The 22,341-nt window shown below is 53.9% G+C and overlaps 1 protein-coding gene across 1 annotated transcript in view; it reads right to left on the bottom strand.

Moving 5' to 3' along the window:
• LOC137346534 (kinesin-like protein KIF12) overlaps window positions 1–22,341 on the bottom strand; it is a 174,570-nt gene that overhangs the window by 62,949 nt on the left and 89,280 nt on the right. The window lies entirely within an intron of this gene.

Genomic DNA, 22,341 nt, shown 5'->3' with positions numbered 1-22,341 from the left:
CAGGGCTCTGGGAGAGAGTGGGGCAATGGGGTTAGTTTGGGGATTGATACAGGGCTCTGGGAGAAAGTGGGGCAATGGGGTTAGTTTGGGGATTGATACAGAGCTCTGGGAGAGAGTGGGGCAATGGGGTTAGTTTGGGGATTGATACAGGGCTCTGGGAGAGAGTGGGGCAATGCGGTTAGTTTGGGGATTGACACAGGGCTCTGGGAGAGAGTGGGGCAATGGGGTTAGTTTGGGGATTGATACAGGGCTATTGGGAGAGAGTGGAGCAATGGGGTTAGTTTGGGGATTGATACAGGGCACTGGGAGAGATTGGGGCAACGGGGTTAGTTTGGGGATTGATACAGGGCTCTGGGAGAGAGTGGGGCAATGGGGTTAGTTTGGGGATTGATACAGGGCTACGGGGAGAGAGCAGGCAGTGGGGTTAGTTTGGGGATTGATGCAGGGCTCTGGGAGAGAGTGGGGCAATGGGGTTAGTTTGGGGATTGATGCAGGGCTCTGGGAGAGAGTGGGGCAATGGGGTTAGTTTGGGGATTGATACAGGGCTCTGGGAGAGAGTGGGGCAATGGGGTTAGTTTGGGGATTGATACAGGGCTCTGGGAGAGAGTGGGGCAATGGGGTTAGTTTGGAGATTGATACAGGGCTCTGGGAGAAAGTGGGGCAATGGGGTTAGTTTGGGGATTGATACAGAGCTCTGGGAGAGAGTGGGGCAATGGGGTTAGTTTGGGGATTGATACAGGGCTATGGGGAGAGAGTGGGGAAATGGGGTTAGTTTGGGGATTGATACAGGGCTCTGGGAGAGAGTGGGGCAATGGGGTTAGTTTGGGAATTGATACAGGGCTCTGGGAGAGAGTGCGGAAATGGGGTTAGTTTGGGGATTGATACAGGGCTATGGGGAGAGAGTGGGGCAATGGGGTTAGTTTGTAGATTGATACAGGGCTCTGGGAGAGAGTGGGGCAATGGGGTTAGTTTGGGGATTGATACAGGGCTATGGGGAGAGAGTGGGGCAATGGGGTTAGTTTGGGGATTGAAACAGGGCTCTGGGAGAGAGTGGGGCAATGGGGTTAGTTTGGGGATTGATACAGGGCTCTGGGAGAGAGTGGGGAAATGGGGTTAGTTTGGGGATTGATACAGGGCTCAGGGAGGGAGTGGGGCAATGGGGTTAGTTTGGGGATTGATACAGGGCTCTGGGAGAAAGTGGGGCAATGGTGTTAGTTTGGTGATTGATACAGAGGTCTGGGAGAGAGTGGGGCAATTGGGTTAGTTTGGGGATTGATACAGGGCTCTGGGAGAGAGTGGGGCAGTAGGGTAAGTTTGGGGATTGATACAGGGCTATGGGGAGAGAGTGGGGCAGTTGGGTTAGTTTGGGGATTGATACAGGGCTCTGGGAGAGCGTGGGGCAATGGGGTTAGTTTGGGGATTGATGCAGTGCTATGGGGAGAGAGTGGGGCAGTGGGGTAAGTTTGGGGATTGATACAGGGCTATGGGAGAGAGTGGGGCAATGGGGTTAGTTTGGGGATTGATACAGGGCTCCGGGAGAGAGTGGAGCAATGGGGTTAGTTTGGGGATTGACACAGGGCACTGGGAAAGATTGGGGCAACGGGGTTAGTTTGGGGATTGATACAGGGCTCTGGGAGAGAGTGGGGCAATGGGGTTAGTTTGGGGATTGATACAGGGCTCTGGGAGAGAGTGGGGCAATGGGGTTAGTTTGGGAATTGATACAGGGCTATGGGGAGAGAGTGGGGCCATGGGGTTAGTTTGGGGATTGAAACAGGGCTCTGGGAGAGAGTGGGGCAATGGGGTTAGTTTGGGGATTGATACAGGGCTCTGGGAGAGAGTGGGGCAATGGGGTTAGTTTGGGGATTGATACAGGGCTCTGGGAGAGAGTGGAGCAATGGGGTTAGTTTGGGGATTGATACAGGGCTATGGGGAGAGAGTGGGGCAATGGGGTTAGTTTGGGGATTGATACAGGGCTCTGGGAGGGAGTGGGGCAATGGGGTTAGTTTGGGAATTGATACAGGGCTCTGGGAGAGAGTGGGGAAATGGGGTTAGTTTGGGGATTGATACAGGGCTATGGGGAGAGAGTGGGGCAATGGGGTTAGTTTGTAGATTGATACAGGGCTCTGGGAGAGAATGGGGCAATGGGGTTAGTTTGGGGATTGATACAGGGCTATGGGGAGAGAGTGGGGCAATGGGGTTAGTTTGGGGATTGATACAGGGCTCTGGGAGAGAGTGGGGCAATGGGGTTAGTTTGGGGATTGATACAGGGCTCTGGGAGAGAGTGGGGAAATGGGGTTAGTTTGGGGATTGATACAGGGCTATGGGGAGAGAGTGGGGTAATGGGTTAGTTTGGGGATTGATAGAGGGCTATGGGATTAGTTTGGGGATAGATACAGGGCTCTGGGAGAGAGTGGGGCAGTGGGGTTTGTTTGCAGATTGATACAGGGCTCTGGGAGAGAGTGGGGCAGTGGGGTTAGTTTGGGGATTGATACAGGGCTCTGGGAGAGAGTGGGGAAATGGGGTTAGTTTGGGGATTGATACAGGGCTATGGGGAGAGAGTGGGGCAGTGGGGTTAGTTTGGGGATTAATACAGGGCTCTGGGAGAGAGTGGGGCAATGGGGTTAGTTTGGGGATTGATACAGGGCTCTGGGAGAAAGTGGGGCAATGGGGTTAGTTTGGGGATTGATACAGGGCTCTGGGAGAGAGTGGGGAAATGGGGTTAGTTTGGGGATTGATACAGGGCTATGGGGAGAGAGTGGGGCAATGGGTTAGTTTGGGGATTGATCCAGGGCTATGGGATTAGTTTGGGGATTGATACATGGCTATGGGGAAAGAGCGGGGCAGTGGGGTTAGTTTGGGGATTGATACAGGGCTCTGGGAGAGTGTGGGGCAATGGGGTTAGTTTGGGGATTGATACAGGGCTCTGGGAGAGAGTGGTGCAATGGGGTTAGTTTGGGGATTGATACAGGGCTATGGGGAGAGAGTGGGGCAATTGGGTTAGTTTGTAGATTGATACAGGGCTCTGGGAGAGAGTGAGGCAATGGGGTTAGTTTGGGGATTGATACAGGGCTATGGGGAGAGAGTGGGGCAATGGGGTTAGTTTGGGGATTGATACAGGGCTCAGGGAGAGAGTGGGGCAATGGGGTTAGTTTGGGGATTGATACAGGGCTCTGGGAGAGAGTGGGGCAATGGGGTTAGTTTGGGGATTGATACAGGGCTCTGGGAGAGAGTGGGGAAATGGGGTTAGTTTGGGGATTGATACAGGGCTATGGGGAGAGAGTGGGGCAGTGGGGTTAGTTTGGAGATTGATACAGGGCTCTGGGAGAGTGTGGGGCAATGGGGTTAGTTTGGGTATTGATACAGGGCTCTGGGAGAGAGTGGGGCAGTGGGGTTAGTTTGGGGATTGATACAGGGCTATGGGGAGAGAGTGGGGCAATGGGTTAGTTTGGGGATTGATACAGGGCTATGGGGAAAGAGCGGGGCAGTGGGGTTTGTTTGTAGATTGATACAGGGCTCTGGGAGGGAGTGGGGCAATGGTGTTAGTTTGGGAATTGATACAGGGCTCTGGGAGAGAGTGGGGAAATGGGGTTAGTTTGGGGATTGATACAGGGCTATGGGGAGAGAGTGGGGCAATGGGGTTAGTTTGTAGATTGATACAGGGCTCTGGGAGAGAATGGGGCAATGGGGTTAGTTTGGGGATTGATACAGGGCTATGGGGAGAGAGTGGGGCAATGGGGTTAGTTTGGGGATTGATACAGGGCTCTGGGAGAGAGTGGGGCAATGGGGTTAGTTTGGGGATTGATACAGGGCTCTGGGAGAGAGTGGGGAAATGGGGTTAGTTTGGGGATTGATACAGGGCTATGGGGAGAGAGTGGGGTAATGGGTTAGTTTGGGGATTGATAGAGGGCTATGGGATTAGTTTGGGGATAGATACAGGGCTCTGGGAGAGAGTGGGGCAGTGGGGTTTGTTTGCAGATTGATACAGGGCTCTGGGAGAGAGTGGGGCAGTGGGGTTAGTTTGGGGATTGATACAGGGCTCTGGGAGAGAGTGGGGAAATGGGGTTAGTTTGGGGATTGATACAGGGCTATGGGGAGAGAGTGGGGCAGTGGGGTTAGTTTGGGGATTGATACAGGGCTCTGGGAGAGAGTGGGCCAATGGGGTTAGTTTGGGGATTGATACAGGGCTCTGGGAGAAAGTGGGGCAATGGGGTTAGTTTGGGGATTGATACAGGGCTCTGGGAGAGAGTGGGGAAATGGGGTTAGTTTGGGGATTGATACAGGGCTATGGGGAGAGAGTGGGGCAATGGGTTAGTTTGGGGATTGATCCAGGGCTATGGGATTAGTTTGGGGATTGATACATGGCTATGGGGAAAGAGCGGGGCAGTGGGGTCAGTTTGGGGATTGATACAGGGCTCTGGGAGAGTGTGGGGCAATGGGGTTAGTTTGGGGATTGATACAGGGCTCTGGGAGAGAGTGGTGCAATGGGGTTAGTTTGGGGATTGATACAGGGCTATGGGGAGAGAGTGGGGCAATTGGGTTAGTTTGTAGATTGATACAGGGCTCTGGGAGAGAGTGGGGCAATGGGGTTAGTTTGGGGATTGATACAGGGCTATGGGGAGAGAGTGGGGCAATGGGGTTAGTTTGGGGATTGATACAGGGCTCAGGGAGAGAGTGGGGCAATGGGGTTAGTTTGGGGATTGATACAGGGCTCTGGGAGAGAGTGGGGCAATGGGGTTAGTTTGGGGATTGATACAGGGCTCTGGGAGAGAGTGGGGAAATGGGGTTAGTTTGGGGATTGATACAGGGCTATGGGGAGAGAGTGGGGCAATGGGTTAGTTTGGGGATTGATCCAGGGCTATGGGATTAGTTTGGGGATTGATACATGGCTATGGGGAAAGAGCGGGGCAGTGGGGTTAGTTTGGAGATTGATACAGGGCTCTGGGAGAGTGTGGGGCAATGGGGTTAGTTTGGGTATTGATACAGGGCTCTGGGAGAGAGTGGGGCAGTGGGGTTAGTTTGGGGATTGATACAGGGCTATGGGGAGAGAGTGGGGCAATGGGTTAGTTTGGGGATTGATACAGGGCTATGGGGAAAGAGCGGGGCAGTGGGGTTTGTTTGTAGATTGATACAGGGCTCTGGGAGATAGTGGGGCAATGGGGTTAGTTTGGGGATTGATACAGGGCTCTGGGAGAGAGTGGGGAAATGGGGTTAGTTTGGGGATTGATACAGGGCTATGGGGAGACAGTGGGGCAATGGGGTTAGTTTGTAGATTGATACAGGGCTCTGGGAGAGAGTGGGGCAATGGGTTAGTTTGGGGATTGATACAGGGCTATGGTGAGAGAGTGGGGCAATGGGGTTAGTTTGGGGGTTGATACAGGGCTCTGGGAGAGAGTGGGGCAATGGGGTTAGTTTGGGGATTGATACAGGGCTCTATGAGAGTGGGGAAATGGGGTTAGTTTGGGGATTGATACAGGGCTCTGGGAGGGAGTGGGGCAATGGGGTTAGTTTGGGGATTGATACAGGGCTCTGGGAGAAAGTGGGGCAATGGTGTTAGTTTGGTGATTGATACAGAGGTCTGGGAGAGAGTGGGGCAATTGGGTTAGTTTGGGGATTGATACAGGGCTCTGGGAGAGAGTGGGGCAGTGGGGTAAGTTTGGGGATTGATACAGGGCTATGGGGAGAGAGTGGGGCAGTTGGGTTATTTTGGGGATTGATACAGGGCTCTGGGAGAGAGTGGGGCAATGGGGTTAGTTTGGGGATTGATACAGGGCTATGGGGAGAGAGTGGGGCAGTGGGGTAAGTTTGGGGATTGATACAGGGCTATGGGGAGAGAGTGGGGCAGTGGGGTAAGTTTGGGGACTGATACAGGGCTATGGGGAGAGAGTGGGGCAGTGGGGTTAGTTTGGGGATTGATACAGGGCTACGGGGAGAGAGCAGGCAGTGGGGTTAGTTTGGGGATTGATACAGGGCTCTGGGAGAGAGTGGGGCAATGGGGTTAGTTTGGGGATTGATGCAGGGCTCTGGGAGAGAGTGGGGCAATGGGGTTAGTTTGGGGATTGATACAGGGCTCTGGGAGAGAGTGGGGCAATGGGGTTAGTTTGGGGATTGATACAGGGCTCTGGGAGAGAGTGGGGCAAAGGGTTAGTTTGGGGATTGATACAGGGCTCTGGGAGAAAGTGGGGCAATGGGGTTAGTTTGGGGATTGATACAGAGCTCTGGGAGAGAGTGGGGCAATGGGGTTAGTTTGGGGATTGATACAGGGCTCTGGGAGAGAGTGGGGCAATGCGGTTAGTTTGGGGATTGACACAGGGCTCTGGGAGAGAGTGGGGCAATGGGGTTAGTTTGGGGATTGATACAGGGCTATTGGGAGAGAGTGGAGCAATGGGGTTAGTTTGGGGATTGATACAGGGCACTGGGAGAGATTGGGGCAACGGGGTTAGTTTGGGGATTGATACAGGGCTCTGGGAGAGAGTGGGGCAATGGGGTTAGTTTGGGGATTGATACAGGGCTACGGGGAGAGAGCAGGCAGTGGGGTTAGTTTGGGGATTGATGCAGGGCTCTGGGAGAGAGTGGGGCAATGGGGTTAGTTTGGGGATTGATGCAGGGCTCTGGGAGAGAGTGGGGCAATGGGGTAGTTTGGGGATTGATACAGGGCTCTGGGAGAGAGTGGGGCAATGGGGTTAGTTTGGGGATTGATACAGGGCTCTGCGAGAGAGTCGGGCAATGGGGTTAGTTTGGAGATTGATACAGGGCTCTGGGAGAAAGTGGGGCAATGGGGTTAGTTTGGGGATTGATACAGAGCTCTGGGAGAGAGTGGGGCAATGGGGTTAGTTTGGGGATTGATACAGGGCTATGGGGAGAGAGTGGGGCAATGGGGTTAGTTTGGGGATTGATACAGGGCTCTGGGAGAGAGTGGGGCAATGGGGTTAGTTTGGGAATTGATACAGGGCTCTGGGAGAGAGTGCGGAAATGGGGTTAGTTTGGGGATTGATACAGGGCTATGGGGAGAGAGTGGGGCAATGGGGTTAGTTTGTAGATTGATACAGGGCTCTGGGAGAGAGTGGGGCAATGGGGTTAGTTTGGGGATTGATACAGGGCTATGGGGAGAGAGTGGGGCAATGGGGTTAGTTTGGGGATTGAAACAGGGCTCTGGGAGAGAGTGGGGCAATGGGGTTAGTTTGGGGATTGATACAGGGCTCTGGGAGAGAGTGGGGAAATGGGGTTAGTTTGGGGATTGATACAGGGCTATGGGGAGAGAGTGGGGCAGTGGGGTTAGTTTGGGGATTGATACAGGGCTCTGGGAGAGTGTGGGGCAATGGGGTTAGTTTGGGGATTGATACAGGGCTCTGGGAGAGAGTGGTGCAATGGGGTTAGTTTGGGGATTGATACAGGGCTATGGGGAGAGAGTGGGGCAATGGGGTTAGTTTGTCGATTGATACAGGGCTCTGGGAGAGAGTGGGGCAATGGGGTTAGTTTGGGGATTGATACAGGGCTATGGGGAGAGAGTGGGGCAATGGGGTTAGTTTGGGGATTGATACAGGGCTCTGGGAGAGAGTGGGGAAATGGGGTTAGTTTGGGGATTGATACAGGGCTATGGGGAGAGAGTGGGGCAATGGGGTTAGTTTGGGGATTGATACAGGGCTATGGGGAGAGAGTGGGGCAATGGGGTTAGTTTGGGGATTGATACAGGGCTCTGGGAGAGAGTGGGGAAATGGGGTTAGTTTGGGGATTGATACAGGGCTATGGGGAGAGAGTGGGGCAGTGGGGTTAGTTTGGAGATTGATACAGGGCTCTGGGAGAGTGTGGGGCAATGGGGTTAGTTTGGGTATTGATACAGGGCTCTGGGAGAGAGTGGGGCAGTGGGGTTAGTTTGGGGATTGATACAGGGCTATGGGGAGAGAGTGGGGCAATGGGTTAGTTTGGAGATTGATACAGGGCTATGGGGAAAGAGCGGGCCAGTGGGGTTTGTTTGTAGATTGATACAGGGCTCTGGGAGAGAGTGGGGCAATGGGGTTAGTTTGGGGATTGATGCAGGGCTCTGGGAGAGAGTGGGGAAATGGGGTTAGTTTGGGGATTGATACAGGGCTATGGGGAGAGAGTGGGGCAATGGGGTTAGTTTGGGGATTGATACAGGGCTATGGGGAGAGAGTGGGGCAATGGGGTTAGTTTGGGGATTGATACAGGGCTCTGGGAGAGAGTGGGGAAATGGGGTTAGTTTGGGGATTGATACAGGGCTATGGGGAGAGAGTGGGGCAGTGGGGTTAGTCTGGAGATTGATACAGGGCTCTGGGAGAGTGTGGGGCAATGGCGTTAGTTTGGGTATTGATACAGGGCTCTGGGAGAGAGTGGGGCAGTGGGGTTAGTTTGGGGATTGATACAGGGCTATGGGGAGAGAGTGGGGCAATGGGTTAGTTTGGGGATTGATACAGGGCTATGGGGAAAGAGCGGGGCAGTGGGGTTTGTTTGTAGATTGATACAGGGCTCTGGGAGAGAGTGGGGCAATGGGGTTAGTTTGGGGATTGATACAGGGCTCTGGGAGAGAGTGGGGAAATGGGGTTAGTTTGGGGATTGATACAGGGCTATGGGGAGAGAGTGGGGCAGTGGGGTTAGTTTGGGGATTGATACAGGGCTCTGGGAGAGTGTGGGGCAATGGGGTTAGTTTGGGAATTGATACAGGGCTCTGGGAGAGAGTGGTGCAATGGGGTTAGTTTGGGGATTGATACAGGGCTATGGGGAGAGAGTGGGGCAATGGGGTTAGTTTGTAGATTGATACAGGGCTCTGGGAGAGAGTGGGGCAATGGGGTTAGTTTGGGGATTGATACAGGGCTATGGGGAGAGAGTGGGGCAATGGGGTTAGTTTGGGGATTGATACAGGGCTCAGGGAGAGAGTGGGGCAATGGGGTTAGTTTGGGGATTGATACAGGGCTCTGGGAGAGAGTGGGGCAATGGGGTTAGTTTGGGGATTGATACAGGGCTCTGGGAGAGAGTGGGGAAATGGGGTTAGTTTGGGGATTGATACAGGGCTATGGGGAGAGAGTGGGGCAGTGGGGTTAGTTTGGAGATTGATACAGGGCTCTGGGAGAGTGTGGGGCAATGGGGTTAGTTTGGGTATTGATACAGGGCTCTGGGAGAGAGTGGGGCAGTGGGGTTAGTTTGGGGATTGATACAGGGCTATGGGGAGAGAGTGGGGGAATGGGTTAGTTTGGGGATTGATACAGGGCTATGGGGAAAGAGCGGGGCAGTGGGGTTAGTTTGGGGATTGATACAGGGCTCTGGGAGAGAGTGGGGCAATGGGGTTAGTTTGGGAATTGATACAGGGCTCTGGGAGAGAGTGCGGAAATGGGGTTAGTTTGGGGATTGATACAGGGCTATGGGGAGAGAGTGGGGCAATGGGGTTAGTTTGTAGATTGATACAGGGCTCTGGGAGAGAGTGGGGCAATGGGGTTAGTTTGGGGATTGATACAGGGCTATGGGGAGAGAGTGGGGCAATGGGGTTAGTTTGGGGATTGAAACAGGGCTCTGGGAGAGAGTGGGGCAATGGGGTTAGTTTGGGGATTGATACAGGGCTCTGGGAGAGAGTGGGGAAATGGGGTTAGTTTGGGGATTGATACAGGGCTATGGGGAGAGAGTGGGGCAGTGGGGTTAGTTTGGGGATTGATACAGGGCTCTGGGAGAGTGTGGGGCAATGGGGTTAGTTTGGGGATTGATACAGGGCTCTGGGAGAGAGTGGTGCAATGGGGTTAGTTTGGGGATTGATACAGGGCTATGGGGAGAGAGTGGGGCAATGGGGTTAGTTTGTCGATTGATACAGGGTTCTGGGAGAGAGTGGGGCAATGGGGTTAGTTTGGGGATTGATACAGGGCTATGGGGAGAGAGTGGGGCAATGGGGTTAGTTTGGGGATTGATACAGGGCTCTGGGAGAGAGTGGGGAAATGGGGTTAGTTTGGGGATTGATACAGGGCTATGGGGAGAGAGTGGGGCAATGGGGTTAGTTTGGGGATTGATACAGGGCTATGGGGAGAGAGTGGGGCAATGGGGTTAGTTTGGGGATTGATACAGGGCTCTGGGAGAGAGTGGGGAAATGGGGTTAGTTTGGGGATTGATACAGGGCTATGGGGAGAGAGTGGGGCAGTGGGGTTAGTTTGGAGATTGATACAGGGCTCTGGGAGAGTGTGGGGCAATGGGGTTAGTTTGGGTATTGATACAGGGCTCTGGGAGAGAGTGGGGCAGTGGGGTTAGTTTGGGGATTGATACAGGGCTATGGGGAGAGAGTGGGGCAATGGGTTAGTTTGGGGATTGATACAGGGCTATGGGGAAAGAGCGGGGCAGTGGGGTTTGTTTGTAGATTGATACAGGGCTCTGGGAGAGAGTGGGGCAATGGGGTTAGTTTGGGGATTGATACAGGGCTCTGGGAGAGAGTGGGGAAATGGGGTTAGTTTGGGGATTGATACAGGGCTATGGGGAGAGAGTGGGGCAATGGGGTTAGTTTGGGGATTGATACAGGGCTCTGGGGAGAGAGTGGGGCAATGGGGTTAGTTTGGGGATTGATACAGGGCTCTGGGAGAGAGTGGGGAAATGGGGTTAGTTTGGGGATTGGTACAGGGCTATGGGGAGAGAGTGGGGTTAGTTTGGAGATTGATACAGGGCTCTGGGAGAGTGTGGGGCAGTGGGGTCAGTTTGGGGATTGATACAGGGCTATGGGGAGAGAGTGGGGCAATGGGTTAGTTTGGGGATTGATACAGGGCTATGGGGAAAGAGCGGGGCAGTGGGGTTTGTTTGTAGATTGATACAGGGCTCTGGGAGAGAGTGGGGCAATGGGGTTAGTTTGGGGATTGATACAGGGCTATGGGGAGAGAGTGGGGCAGTGGGGTTAGTTTGGGGATTGATACAGGGCTCTGGGAGAGTGTGGGGCAATGGGGTTAGTTTGGGGATTGATACAGGGCTCTGGGAGAGAGTGGTGCAATGGGGTTAGTTTGGGGATTGATACAGGGCTATGGGGAGAGAGTGGGGCAATGGGGTTAGTTTGTCGATTGATACAGGGCTCTGGGAGAGAGTGGGGCAATGGGGTTAATTTGGGGATTGTTACAGGGCTATGGGGAGAGAGTGGGGCAATGGGGTTAGTTTGGGGATTGATACAGGGCTCTGGGAGAGAGTGGGGAAATGGGGTTAGTTTGGGGATTGATACAGGGCTATGGGGAGAGAGTGGGGCAATGGGGTTAGTTTGGGGATTGATACAGGGCTATGGGGAGAGAGTGGGGCAATGGGGTTTGTTTGGGGATTGATACAGGGCTCTGGGAGAGAGTGGGGAAATGGGGTTAGTTTGGGGATTGATACAGGGCTATGGGGAGAGAGTGGGGCAGTGGGGTTAGTTTGGAGATTGATACAGGGCTCTGGGAGAGTGTGGGGCAATGGGGTTAGTTTGGGTATTGATACAGGGCTCTGGGAGAGAGTGGGGCAGTGGGGTTAGTTTGGGGATTGATACAGGGCTATGGGGAGAGAGTGGGGCAATGGGTTAGTTTGGGGATTGATACAGGGCTATGGGGAAAGAGCGGGGCAGTGGGGTTTGTTTGTAGATTGATACAGGGCTCTGGGAGAGAGTGGGGCAATGGGGATAGTTTGGGGATTGATACAGGGCTCTGGGAGAGAGTGGGGAAATGGGGTTAGTTTGGGGATTGATACAGGGCTATGGGGAGAGAGTGGGGCAATGGGGTTAGTTTGGGGATTGATACAGGGCTCTGGGGAGAGAGTGGGGCAATGGGGTTAGTTTGGGGATTGATACAGGGCTCTGGGAGAGAGTGGGGAAATGGGGTTAGTTTGGGGATTGATACAGGGCTATGGGGAGAGAGTGGGGCAGTGGGGTTAGTTTGGAGATTGATACAGGGCTCTGGGAGAGTGTGGGGCAATGGGGTTAGTTTGGGTATTGATACAGGGCTCTGGGAGAGAGTGGGGCAGTGGGGTTAGTTTGGGGATTGATACAGGGCTATGGGGAGAGAGTGGGGCAATGGGTTAGTTTGGGGATTGATACAGGGCTATGGGGAAAGAGCGGGGCAGTGGGGTTTGTTTGTAGATTGATACAGGGCTCTGGGAGAGAGTGGGGCAATGGGGTTAGTTTGGGGATTGATACAGGGCTCTGGGAGAGAGTGGGGAAATGGGGTTAGTTTGGGGATTGATACAGGGCTATGGGGAGAGAGTGGGGCAGTGGGGTTAGTTTGGGGATTGATACAGGGCTCTGGGAGAGTGTGGGGCAATGGGGTTAGTTTGGGAATTGATACAGGGCTCTGGGAGAGAGTGGTGCAATGGGGTTAGTTTGGGGATTGATACAGGGCTATGGGGAGAGAGTGGGGCAATGGGGTTAGTTTGTAGATTGATACAGGGCTCTGGGAGAGAGTGGGGCAATGGGGTTAGTTTGGGGATTGATACAGGGCTATGGGGAGAGAGTGGGGCAATGGGGTTAGTTTGGGGATTGATACTGGGCTCAGGGAGAGAGTGGGGCAATGGGGTTAGTTTGGGGATTGATACAGGGCTCTGGGAGAGAGTGGGGCAATGGGGTTAGTTTGGGGATTGATAGAGGGCTCTGGGAGAGAGTGGGGAAATGGGGTTAGTTTGGGGATTGATACAGGGCTATGGGGAGAGAGTGGGGCAGTGGGGTTAGTTTGGGGATTGATACAGGGCTATGGGGAGAGAGTGGGGCAGTGGGGTTAGTTTGGAGATTGATACAGGGCTCTGGGAGAGAGTGGGGCAGTGGGGTTAGTTTGGGGATTGATACAGGGCTATGGGGAGAGAGTGGGGGAATGGGTTAGTTTGGGGATTGATACAGGGCTATGGGGAAAGAGCGGGGCAGTGGGGTTTGTTTGTAGATTGATACAGGGCTCTGGGAGAGAGTGGGGCAATGGGGTTAGTTTGGGGATTGATACAGGGCTATTGGGAGAGAGTGGAGCAATGGGGTTAGTTTGGGGATTGATACAGGGCTCTGGGAGAGAGTGGGGCAATGGGGTTAGTTTGGAGATTGATACAGGGCTCTGGGAGAAAGTGGGGCAATGGGGTTACTTTGGGGATTGATACAGAGCTCTGGGAGAGAGTGGGGCAATGGGGTTAGTTTGGGGATTGATACAGGGCTATGGGGAGAGAGTGGGGCAATGGGGTTAGTTTGGGGATTGATACAGGGCTCTGGGAGAGAGTGGGGCAATGGGGTTAGTTTGGGAATTGATACAGGGCTCTGGGAGAGAGTGCGGAAATGGGGTTAGTTTGGGGATTGATACAGGGCTATGGGGAGAGAGTGGGGCAATGGGGTTAGTTTGTAGATTGATACAGGGCTCTGGGAGAGAGTGGGGCAATGGGGTTAGTTTGGGGATTGATACAGGGCTATGGGGAGAGAGTGGGGCAATGGGGTTAGTTTGGGGATTGAAACAGGGCTCTGGGAGAGAGTGGGGCAATGGGGTTAGTTTGGGGATTGATACAGGGCTCTGGGAGAGAGTGGGGAAATGGGGTTAGTTTGGGGATTGATACAGGGCTCAGGGAGGGAGTGGGGCAATGGGGTTAGTTTGGGGATTGATACAGGGCTCTGGGAGAAAGTGGGGCAATGGTGTTAGTTTGGTGATTGATACGGAGGTCTGGGAGAGAGTGGGGCAATTGGGTTAGTTTGGGGATTGATGCAGGGCTCTGGGAGAGAGTGGGGCAGTGGGGTAAGTTTGGGGATTGATACAGGGCTCTGGGAGAGAGTGGGGCAATGGGGTTAGTTTGGGGATTGATACAGGGCTATGGGGAGAGAGTGGGGCAATGGGGTTAGTTTGGGGATTGATACAGGGCTCAGGGAGAGAGTGGGGCAATGGGGTTAGTTTGGGGATTGATACAGGGCTCTGGGAGAGAGTGGGGCAATGGGGTTAGTTTGGGGATTGATACAGGGCTCTGGGAGAGAGTGGGGAAATGGGGTTAGTTTGGGGATTGATACAGGGCTATGCGGAGAGAGTGGGGCAGTGGGGTTAGTTTGGAGATTGATACAGGGCTCTGGGAGAGTGTGGGGCAATGGGGTTAGTTTGGGTATTGATACAGGGCTCTGGGAGAGAGTGGGGCAGTGGGGTTAGTTTGGGGATTGATACAGGGCTATGGGGAGAGAGTGGGGCAATGGGTTAGTTTGGGGATTGATACAGGGCTATGGGGAAAGAGCGGGGCAGTGGGGTTTGTTTGTAGATTGATACAGGGCTCTGGGAGAGAGTGGGGCAATGGGGTTAGTTTGGGGATTGATACAGGGCTCTGGGAGAGAGTGGGGAAATGCGGTTAGTTTGGGGATTGATACAGGGCTATGGGGAGCGAGTGGGGCAGTGGGGTTAGTTTGGGGATTGATACAGGGCTCTGGGAGAGTGTGGGGCAATGGGGTTAGTTTGGGAATTGATACAGGGCTCTGGGAGAGAGTGGTGCAATGGGGTTAGTTTGGGGATTGATACAGGGCTATGGGGAGAGAGTGGGGCAATGGGGTTAGTTTGTAGATTGATACAGGGCTCTGGGAGAGAGTGGGGCAATGGGGTTAGTTTGGGGATTGATACAGGGCTATGGGGAGAGAGTGGGGCAATGGGGTTAGTTTGGGGATTGATACTGGGCTCAGGGAGAGAGTGGGGCAATGGGGTTAGTTTGGGGATTGATACAGGGCTCTGGGAGAGAGTGGGGCAATGGGGTTAGTTTGGGGATTGATACAGGGCTCTGGGAGAGAGTGGGGAAATGGGGTTAGTTTGGGGATTGATACAGGGCTATGGGGAGAGAGTGGGGCAGTGGGGTTAGTTTGGAGATTGATACAGGGCTCTGGGAGAGTGTGGGGCAATGGGGTTAGTTTGGGTATTGATACAGGGCTCTGGGAGAGAGTGGGGCAGTGGGGTTAGTTTGGGGATTGATACAGGGCTATGGGGAGAGAGTGGGGCAATGGGTTAGTTTGGGGATTGATACAGGGCTATGGGGAAAGAGCGGGGCAGTGGGGTTTGTTTGTAGATTGATACAGGGCTCTGGGAGAGAGTGGGGCAATGGGGTTAGTTTGGGGATTGATACAGGGCTATTGGGAGAGAGTGGAGCAATGGGGTTAGTTTGGGGATTGATACAGGGCTCTGGGAGAGAGTGGGGCAATGGGGTTAGTTTGGAGATTGATACAGGGCTCTGGGAGAAAGTGGGGCAATGGGGTTAGTTTGGGGATTGATACAGAGCTCTGGGAGAGAGTTGGGCAATGGGGTTAGTTTGGGGATTGATACAGGGCTATGGGGAGAGAGTGGGGCAATGGGGTTAGTTTGGGGATTGATACAGGGCTCTGGGAGAGAGTGGGGCAATGGGCTTAGTTTGGGAATTGATACAGGGCTCTGGGAGAGAGTGCGGAAATGGGGTTAGTTTGGGGATTGATACATGGCTATGGGGAGAGAGTGGGGCAATGGGGTTAGTTTGTAGATTCATACAGGGCTCTGGGAGAGAGTGGGGCAATGGGGTTAGTTTGGGGATTGATACAGGGCTATGGGGAGAGAGTGGGGCAATGGGGTTAGTTTGGGGATTGAAACAGGGCTCTGGGAGAGAGTGGGGCAATGGGGTTAGTTTGGGGATTGATACAGGGCTCTGGGAGAGAGTGGGGAAATGGGGTAAGTTTGGGGATTGATACAGGGCTCAGGGAGGGAGTGGGGCAATGGGGTTAGTTTGGGGATTGATACAGGGCTCTGGGAGAAAGTGGGGCAATGGTGTTAGTTTGGTGATTGATACAGAGGTCTGGGAGAGAGTGGGGCAATTGGGTTAGTTTGGGGATTGATACAGGGCTCTGGGAGAGAGTGGGGCAGTGGGGTAAGTTTGGGGATTGATACAGGGCTATGGGGAGAGAGTGGGGCAGTTGGGTTAGTTTGGGGATTGATGCAGGGCTCTGGGAGAGAGTGGGGCAATGGGGTTAGTTTGGGGATAGATACAGGGCTATGGGGAGAGAGTGGGGCAGTGGGGTAGGTTTGGGGATTGATACAGGGCTATGGGGAGAGAGTGGGGCAGTGGGGTAAGTTTGGGGATTGATACAGGGCTATGGGGAGAGAGTGGGGCAGTGGGGTTAGTTTGGGGATTGATACAGGGCTACGGGGAGAGAGCAGGCAGTGGGGTTAGTTTGGGGATTGATACAGGGCTCTGGGAGAGAGTGGGGCAATGGGGTTAGTTTGGGGATTGATGCAGGGCTTTGGGAGAGAGTGGGGCAATGGGGTTAGTTTGGGGATTGATACAGGGCTCTGGGAGAGAGTGGGGCAATGGGGTTAGTTTGGGGATTGATACAGGGCTCTGGGAGAGAGTGGGGCAATGGGGTTAGTTTGGGGATTGATACAGGGCTCTGGGAGAAAGTGGGGCAATGGGGTTAGTTTGGGGATTGATACAGAGCTCTGGGAGAGAGTGGGGCAATGGGGTTAGTTTGGGGATTGATACAGGGCTCTGGGAGAGAGTGGGGCAATGCGGTTAGTTTGGGGATTGATACAGGGCTCTGGGAGAGAGTGGGGCAATGGGGTTAGTTTGGGGATTGATACAGGGCTATTGGGAGAGAGTGGAGCAATGGGGTTAGTTTGGGGATTGATACAGGGCACTGGGAGAGATTGGGGCAACGGGGTTAGTTTGGGGATTCATACAGGGCTCTGGGAGAGAGTGGGGCAATGGGGTTAGTTTGGGGATTGATACAGGGCTCTGGGAGAGAGTGGGGCAATAGGGTTAGTTTGGGGATTTATACAGGGCTCTGGGAGAGAGTGGGGCAATGGGGTTAGTTTGGGGATTGATACAGGGCTCTGGGAGAGAGTGGGGCAATGGGGTTAGTTTGGGGATTGATACAGGGCTATGGGGAGAGAGTGGGGCCATGGGGTTAGTTTGGGGATTGAAACTGGGCTCTGGGAGAGTGTCGGGCAATGGGGTTAGTTTGGGGATTGATACAGGGCTCTGGGAGAGAGTGGGGCAATGGGGTTAGTTTGGGGATTGATACAGGGCTCTGGGAGAGAGTGGAGCAATGGGGTTAGTTTGGGGATTGATACAGGGCTATGGGGAGAGAGTGGGGCAATGGGGTTAGTTTGGGGATTGATACAGGGCTCTGGGAGGGAGTGGGGCAATGGGGTTAGTTTGGGAATTGATACAGGGCTCTGGGAGAGAGTGGGGAAATGGGGTTAGTTTGGGGATTGATACAGGGCTATGGGGAGAGAGTGGGGCAATGGGGTTAGTTTGTAGATTGATACAGGGCTCTGGGAGAGAATGGGGCAATGGGGTCAGTTTGGGGATTGATACAGGGCTATGGGGAGAGAGTGGGGCAATGGGGTTAGTTTGGGGATTGATACAGGGCTCTGGGAGAGAGTGGGGCAATGGGGTTAGTTTGGGGATTGATACAGGGCTCTGGGAGAGAGTGGGGAAATGGGGTTAGTTTGGGGATTGATACAGGGCTATGGGGAGAGAGTGGGGTAATGGGTTAGTTTGGGGATTGATAGAGGGCTATGGGATTAGTTTGGGGATTGATACAGGGCTCTGGGAGAGAGTGGGGCAGTGGGGTTTGTTTGCAGATTGATACAGGGCTCTGGGAGAGAGTGGGGCAATGGGGTTAGTTTGGGGATTGATACAGGGCTCTGGGAGAGAGTGGGGAAAAGGGGTTAGTTTGGGGATTGATACAGGTCTATGGGGAGAGAGTGGGGCAGTGGGGTTAGTTTGGGGATTGATACAGGGCTCTGGGAGAGAGTGGGGCAATGGGGTTAGTTTGGGGATTGGTACAGGGCTCTGGGAGAAAGTGGGGCAATGGGGTTAGTTTGGGGATTGCTACAGGGCTCTGGGAGAGAGTGGGGAAATGGGGTTAGTTTGGGGATTGATACAGGGCTATGGGGAGAGAGTGGGGCAATGGGTTAGTTTGGGGATTGATCCAGGGCTATGGGATTAGTTTGGGGATTGATACAGGGCTATGGGGAAAGAGCGGGGCAGTGGGGTTTGTTTGTAGATTGATACAGGGCTCTGGGAGAGAGTGGGGCAATGGGGTTAGTTTGGGGATTGATACAGGGCTCTGGGAGAGAGTGGGGAAATGGGGTTAGTTTGGGGATTGATACAGGGCTATGGGGAGAGAGTGGGGCAGTGGGGTTAGTTTGGGGATTGATACAGGGCTCTGGGAGAGTGTGGGGCAATGGGGTTAGTTTGGGGATTGATACAGGGCTCTGGGAGAGAGTGGTGCAATGGGGTTAGTTTGGGGATTGATACAGGGCTATGGGGAGAGAGTGGGGCAATGGGGTTAGTTTGTAGATTGATACAGGGCTCTGGGAGAGAGTGGGGCAATGGGGTTAGTTTGGGGATTGATACAGGGCTATGGGGAGAGAGTGGGGCAATGGGGTTAGTTTGGGGATTGATACAGGGCTCAGGGAGAGAGTGGGGCAATGGGGTTAGGTTGGGGATTGATACAGGGCTCTGGGAGAGAGTGGGGCAATGGGGTTAGTTTGGGGATTGATACAGGGCTCTGGGAGAGAGTGGGGAAATGGGGTTAGTTTGGGGATTGATACAGGGCTATGGGGAGAGAGTGGGGCAGTGGGGTTAGTTTGGAGATTGATACAGGGCTCTGGGAGAGTGTGGGGCAATGGGGTTAGTTTGGGTATTGATACAGGGCTCTGGGAGAGAGTGGGGCAGTGGGGTTAGTTTGGGGATTGATACAGGGCTATGGGGAGAGAGTGGGGCAATGGGTTAGTTTGGGGATTGATACAGGGCTATGGGGAAAGAGCGGGGCAGTGGGGTTTGTTTGTAGATTGATACAGGGCTCTGGGAGAGAGTGGGGCAATGGGGTTAGTTTGGGGATTGATACAGGGCTCTGGGAGAGAGTGGGGAAATGGGGTTAGTTTGGGGATTGATACAGGGCTCTGGGAGAGTGTGGGGCAATGGGGTTAGTTTGGGTATTGATACAGGGCTCTGGGAGAGAGTGGTGCAATGGGGTTAGTTTGGGGATTGATACAGGGCTATGGGGAGAGAGTGGGGCAATGGGGTTAGTTTGTAGATTGATACAGGGCTCTGGGAGAGAGTGGGGCAATGGGGTAAGTTTGGGGATTGATACAGGGCTATGGGGAGAGAGTGGGGCAATGGGGTTAGTTTGGGGATTGATACAGGGCTCTGGGAGAGAGTGGGGCAATGGGGTTAGTTTGGGGATTGATACAGGGCTCTGGGAGAGAGTGGGGCAATGGGGTTAGTTTGGGGATTGATACAGGGCTCTGGGAGAGAGTGGGGAAATGGGGTTAGTTTGGGGATTGATACCGGGCTATGGGGAGAGAGTGGGGCAGTGGGGTTAGTTTGGGGATTGATACAGGGCTCTGGGAGAGAGTGGGGCAATGGGGTTAGTTTGGGGATTGATACAGGGCTATGGGGAGAGAGTGGGGCAGTGGGGTAAGTTTGGGGATTGATACAGGGCTATGGGGAGAGAGTGGGGCAGTGGGGTAAGTTTGGGGATTGATACAGCGCTATGGGGAGAGAGTGGGGCAATGGTGTTAGTTTGGGGATTGATACAGGGCTCTGGGAAAGAGTGGGGCAATGGGGTTAGTTTGCGGATTGATACAGGGCTATTGGGAGAGAGTGGAGCAATGGGGTTAGTTTGGGGATTGATACAGGGCACTGGGAGAGAGTGGGGCAATGGGGTTAGTTTGGGGATTGATACAGGGCTCTGGGAGAGAGTGGGGCAATGGGGTTAGTTTGGGGATTGATACAGGGCTCTGGGAGAGAGTGGGGCAATGGGGTTAGTTTGGGGATTGATACAGGGCTCTGGGAGAGAGTGGGGCAATGGGGTTAGTTTGGGGATTGATACAGGGCTCTGGGAGAGAGTGGGGCAATGGGGTTAGTTTGGGGATTGGTACAGGGCTCTGGGAGAGAGTAGGGCAATGAGGTTAGTTTGGGGATTGATACAGGGCTATGGGGAGAGAGTGGGGCAATGGGGTTAGTTTGGGGATTGAAACAGGGCTCTGGGAGAGAGTGGGGCAATGGGGTTAGTTTGGGGATTGATACAGGGCTCTGGGAGAGGGTGGGGCAATGGGGTTAGTTTGGGGATTGATACAGGGCTCTGGGAGAGAGTGGAGCAATGGGGTTAGTTTGGGGATTGATACAGGGCTATGGGGAGAGAGTGGGGCAATGGGGTTAGTTTGGGGATTGATACAGGGCTCTGGACGAGAGTGGGGCAATGGGGTTAGTTTGGGAATTGATACAGGGCTCTGGGAGAGAGTGGGGAAATGGGGTTAGTTTGGGGATTGATACAGGGCTCTGGGGAGAGAGTGGGGCAATGGGGTTAGTTTGTAGATTGATACAGGGCTCTGGGAGAGAGTGGGGCAATGGGGTTAGTTTGGGGATTGATACAGGGCTCTGGGGAGAGAGTGGGGCAATGGGGTTAGTTTGGGGATTGATACAGGGCTCTGGGAGAGAGCGGGGCAATGGGGTTAGTTTGGGGATTGATCCAGGGCTATGGGGAGAGAGTGGGGCAATGGGTTAGTTTGGGGATTGATAGAGGGCTATGGGATTAGTTTGGGGATTGATGCAGGGCTCTGGGAGAGAGTGGGGCAATGGGGTTAGTTTGGGGATTGGTACAGGGCTCTGGGAGAGAGTGGGGCAATGGGGTTAGTTTGGGGATTGATACAGGGCTCTGGGAGAGAGTGGGCCAATGGGGTTAGTTTGGGAATTGATACAGGGCTCTGGGAGAGAGTGGGGCAATGGGGTTAGTTTGGGGATTGATACAGGGCTCTGGGAGAAAGTGGGGCAATGGGGTTAGTTTGGGGATTGATACAGTGCTCTGGGAGAGAGTGGGGCAATGGGGTTAGTTTGGGGATTGATACAGGGCTCTGGGAGGGAGTGGGGCAATGGGGTTAGTTTGGGGATTGATACAGGGCTCTGGGAGAGAGTGGGGCAATGGGGTTAGTTTGGGGATTGATACAGGGCTATTGGGAGAGAGTGGAGCAATGGGGTTAGTTTGGGGATTGATACAGGGCTCTGGGAGAGAGTGGGGCAATGGGGTTAGTTTGGGGATTGAAACAGGGCTCTGGGAGAGAGTGGGGCAATGGGGTTAGTTTGGGGATTGATACAGGGCTCTGGGAGAGAGTGGGGCAATGGGGTTAGTTTGGGGATTGATACAGGGCTCTGGGAGAGAGTGGGGCAATGGGGTTAGTTTGGGGATTGATACAGGGCTCTGGGATAGAGTGGGGCAATTGGGTTAGTTTGGGGATTGATACAGGGCTCTGGGAGAGAGTGGGGCAATGGGGTTAGTTTGGGGATTGATACAGGGCTATGGGGAGAGAGTGGGGCAATGGGGTTAGTTTGGGGATTGAAACAGGGCTCTGGGAGAGAGTGGGGCAATGGGGTTAGTTTGGGGATTGATACAGGGCTCTGGGAGAGAGTGGGGCAATGGGGTTAGTTTGGGGATTGATACAGGGCTCTGGGAGAGAGTGGAGCAATGGGGTTAGTTTGCAGATTGATACAGGGCTATGGGGAGAGAGTGGGGCAATGGGGTTAGTTTGGGGATTGATACAGGGCTCTGGGAGAGAGTGGGGCAATGGGGTTAGTTTGGGAATTGATACAGGGCTCTGGGAGAGAGTGGGGAAATGGGGTTAGTTTGGGGATTGATACAGGGCTGTGGGGAGAGAGTGGGGCAATGGGGTTAGTTTGTCGATTGATACAGGGCTCTGGGAGAGAGTGGGGCAATGGGGTTAGTTTGGGGATTGATACAGGTCTATGGGGAGAGAGTGGGGCAATGGGGTTAGTTTGGGGATTGATGCAGGGCTATGGGGAGAGAGTGGGGCAATGGGGTTAGTTTGGGGATTGATACAGGGCTCTGGGAGAGAGTGGAGCAATGGGGTTAGTTTGGGGATTGATACAGGGCTCTGGGAGAGAGTGGGGAAATGGGGTTAGTTTGGGGATTGATTCAGGGCTCTGGGGAGAGAGTGGGGCAATGGGTTAGTTTGGGGATTGATAGAGGGCTATGGGATTAGTTTGGGGATTGATACAGGGCTATGGGGAGAGAGCGGGGCAGTGGGGTTAGTTTGGGGATTGATACAGGGCTATGGGGAGAGAGCTAGGCAGTGGGATTAGTTTGGGGATTGATACAGGGCAATGGGGAGTGAGCGGGGCAGTGGGATTAGTTTGGGGATTGATGCAGGTCTATGGGAGAGAGAGGGGCAATGGGATTAGATTGGGGATTGATACAGGGCTATGGATAGAGAGTGGGGCAATGGGTTAGTTTGGGGATTGATACAGGGCTATGGGGAGAGAGCGGGGCAGTGGGATTAGTTTCGGGATTGATACAGGGCTATGGGGAGAGAGCGGGGCTGTGGGATTAGTTTGGGGATTGATACAGGGCTATGGATAGAGAGTGGGGCAATGGGTTAGTTT

This window comes from Heterodontus francisci, chromosome 30 (genome assembly GCF_036365525.1).
Source record: "Heterodontus francisci isolate sHetFra1 chromosome 30, sHetFra1.hap1, whole genome shotgun sequence".
NCBI classification, from domain to species: domain Eukaryota; kingdom Metazoa; phylum Chordata; class Chondrichthyes; order Heterodontiformes; family Heterodontidae; genus Heterodontus; species Heterodontus francisci.
Note: the sequence above shows the minus strand (reverse complement) of the source record. Positions and strands in the feature narration are given on the sequence as shown.